Below are 3,266 nucleotides of genomic sequence, written 5' to 3' on the forward strand. Positions count from 1 at the left end.
AAATATATTCCATTTTTGTTTGTTTATTTATCTATTTACTTATTATACTACGACTAGGGGTGTACATGGACCGGGTTGGTTCGGATTTTTTACAAACCAAACCAAACCATTTGTGTCGGGTTATTAAATCTATAAACCAAACCAAACCAATAAAAGTCGGGTTTTTCGATATCAATTTTTCTCGGGTTTTTCGGGTTTTTTCGGGTTTCTCGGGTTTTTCATAGTATCTAATGAAAAGTACACAACAGTGCTTCTTAAAAAGAGTTCTAGTACAAAATATCAACATATAAGATGGAGGCAAAACACTGTTTGAAGTTTTAACTTTATAATATAACTAAAATGTCAAATGGCCATAAAATGTCAGATGTAGCAAAAACAAAAATCCAAATCAGTGCAATATACTACAGCAACTGAAAGGAATCACTGCAGCTTGAAGATTGGGCAAAAATCCAAATCAGTGCAATATACTACAACAACTGGGCAAAAATAAACAAAGGCTGCAGCCTGCAAGATACATACAACAGTCAGCAACTGAAAGGAATCACTGCAGCTTGATTGAGCAAGTACTGCTGTTTGCACCAGCTAGAAAAAGCAGCGCAGTATACTGGATATTGCAGTGCAAAACCATTCCCCATGGACCAAGTAATTAAAATATAGCACTGAAAAGTAAGGGTGGGGGGGGGGGGGGGGGATGTCATTCTTCAGATGGTCTTCAAAGTATGAATAAGTATTTCATGTTTTAGCATTCCTTAAATGGTAAATCCGATCTTAGATGCATAACAAAACATTAATAATTGATTTATCTAAAGTTTTCTTTTTCATCATATAAGTTACTACCTTTGATTGGAAATACTAACATTAAAATATATGAGAGTCCCCACAACTCCAGCCTTTTATGCTATTAAGTACCAAATATTAAAAAACAAAAGGGAAGCAAATTGTCTACTGCAACCTTGAGTACTATGTCTTTTGGTCCTAGTTCTGCAAGTCTCAGTTACCAAAGAAACTCAAAGCATGAACCACGGATAACATGAAAACAAAGGTCATAACTCATAAGAACAGCAGACTCAATATTTTGCCGACTAGAAAAAGCAGTGCAAACCTCTTGGATTTCTGCACTTATACCTGCAGAAAACAATATCAGTAAAACCAGCAGAGAAAACAATTGCACTAGCTAGAAAACAATAACAGTAAAACACAGCAGAGAAATAAGTGCAGAAATCCAAGAGGTTTGCAGCTGCAGAGTATAGGGGTGACAAATTATTGATATACACGAAATATACACTGTGTAATTAACATACCAATTCTCACACAGATAGTGCATCGTGAACGAAACTGGCTAATCAATGCTCAAAGGTGAGTCTCCATACTCTGCAAGAAAAAAAAATTAATAAGTAAAAGAAAACCGGCTAATCAATGCTATATGTCCATGATTTCTTTCTCCATTCATAAAAGAAAACCAACAGCTCTTTGAGAAATAAGTAAAAGAAACCATATATGCATTTAGGCATAGATTCCAAATATTGTTTTGCTTCTGCTACTACTGCAGGCCTGCAACTGATTTTCTCAAATATCCACTTTTTAAACAAGTATTATATGGCATTGGACTATTGGTGCAATTCAGTTTCTGCATGAAAAAAGTTGTAATTTGTAACAAATCAACAAATTGATAGCAATATAAATAAATAAATAAATTTGTAAAACGTTAAAGCTAATTAGGAAAAACAAAAGGCTTACAGTGTAAAGTTGAGTCTTGTAGCCTGTAGCCTAAGATCATAAGATCCGAGTGCTCTGTGATTAATCTGAAATGAGAAAAGGATCTGAAATGAGAAAAGGCGAACGATGGCTAAGAATTAAGATCACAAGCTACTGAGTGTCATATTATTTCTTTGATTTGAGAGGAAAGCAAAAGAGAAAAGGAGAAAGGGATCTGAAATGAGAAAAGGAGAAAGTATTTGCAGTTTTTCACAAAAGAGGGATCTGCATATAACTTTTGTGTGCTAGACCTAGTATTGGGAGAAGGTTCTGTTTCTGTAACCGAATTGGGGCTAAATTTGCATTTGTGTTTTGGTCTTTTGGACTTGTGGACTTGTGGTGTTCATTTCCTTATGGGGTTTTTTTTTTTTTTTTTTTTTTTTGTATATTATTTAGATGGGCTTCTTAAATCCAAATCTAAATGTAAGAAAGAAAACAAAAATTATGAAAAAATTTAAAAAAATATTTATAAATTACATTTTAATAAATATTTTTATGCATAACATAATTTAAAAGTAGTATATCTATAATCAGGTTGGTTTGGGTTCGATTTGACTTTTTTTAGTTAAAACCAAACCAACCCTATAATGGTCGGGTTTTTTTTCCAAACACCAAACCAAATCAAACAAAACCACTAGTCGGGTTTTTTTTCCGGTTTGGTTCGGTTTGTCGGTTTGGTGCGGTTTATCGGTTTGCCCTGTACAACCCTAACTACGACTATCATTAACGTAAGTGCATTAAGTTAATATAACGTTTTGGGGAGTGTAATCTCTAAAAGTCAATAGGTCAACATGAATAAAGCTAGAAGAAAATACACGTTAATTTTATTTAGTTAGGACTTATAACGAAATTGGATGGACAAAACTTCCCTCCAGATCAAAAAGAGTGTCTATTTAGTCTTTTTTTTTTTTTTTTGGTCAAAAAGAGTGTGCACTTATCAAATTAAGAAATAATCAATCTTATTTTTCCAAATTTTCCTCTATTAAGTATTGTGTGATCAAATCTCAATACCTATTTAATTAGGGACAATTTAGTCAAATTACCTATTTTTGTCTAGGAGATAGTATTTTCTTAAAGGGTATATAAATGGCTAAGTGGACACTCTTTTTTATCCGGAAGGAGTACCTTTTTTAGTTCCTAAAACTTTCAGTAGGATCTAAAGGTCGAGAAAAGGCAAAAGTCATAGACAACCCCCTAAACTTGCCTACAAATTCCTCATGGCCACCTCAACTCAGACTTGTACCTATTGAACACTTATACTATTCCGGATTTGAACCAATTAGATACTTTTTTAATAATCTGCCAAAAATGTAAAGTGTGTGAGTTACACTTGTCAATGTGGCAAGTGACAAATTAAATGTGGACACATGACATTTAAGTTCTATAATAATTAAAAACTATTTTAGTGAATGAAAAAGGAGTATTTTATGCAAAAAAGAAAAGGACCCGCCACCCCCATCCACAGGACCTTTCCCCTGCTACAGAACCCCATCCCATGCCACCCCCATTTC

The 3,266-nt window shown here is 33.8% G+C and overlaps 1 long non-coding RNA gene across 1 annotated transcript; it reads right to left on the reverse strand.

Moving 5' to 3' along the window:
- Window positions 1–306: 306 nt before the first annotated feature.
- On the reverse strand, window positions 307–2,992 carry LOC132611462 (uncharacterized). The gene is made up of 3 exons (XR_009571674.1): window positions 1,738–2,992; window positions 1,103–1,125; window positions 307–504 (listed from the first exon to the last, which is right to left on the reverse strand). It is a non-coding gene; the product is annotated as an uncharacterized LOC132611462 (long non-coding RNA).
- Window positions 2,993–3,266: the final 274 nt, after the last annotated feature.

Source organism: Lycium barbarum, chromosome 9, assembly GCF_019175385.1.
Source record: "Lycium barbarum isolate Lr01 chromosome 9, ASM1917538v2, whole genome shotgun sequence".
NCBI lineage: Eukaryota > Viridiplantae > Streptophyta > Magnoliopsida > Solanales > Solanaceae > Lycium > Lycium barbarum.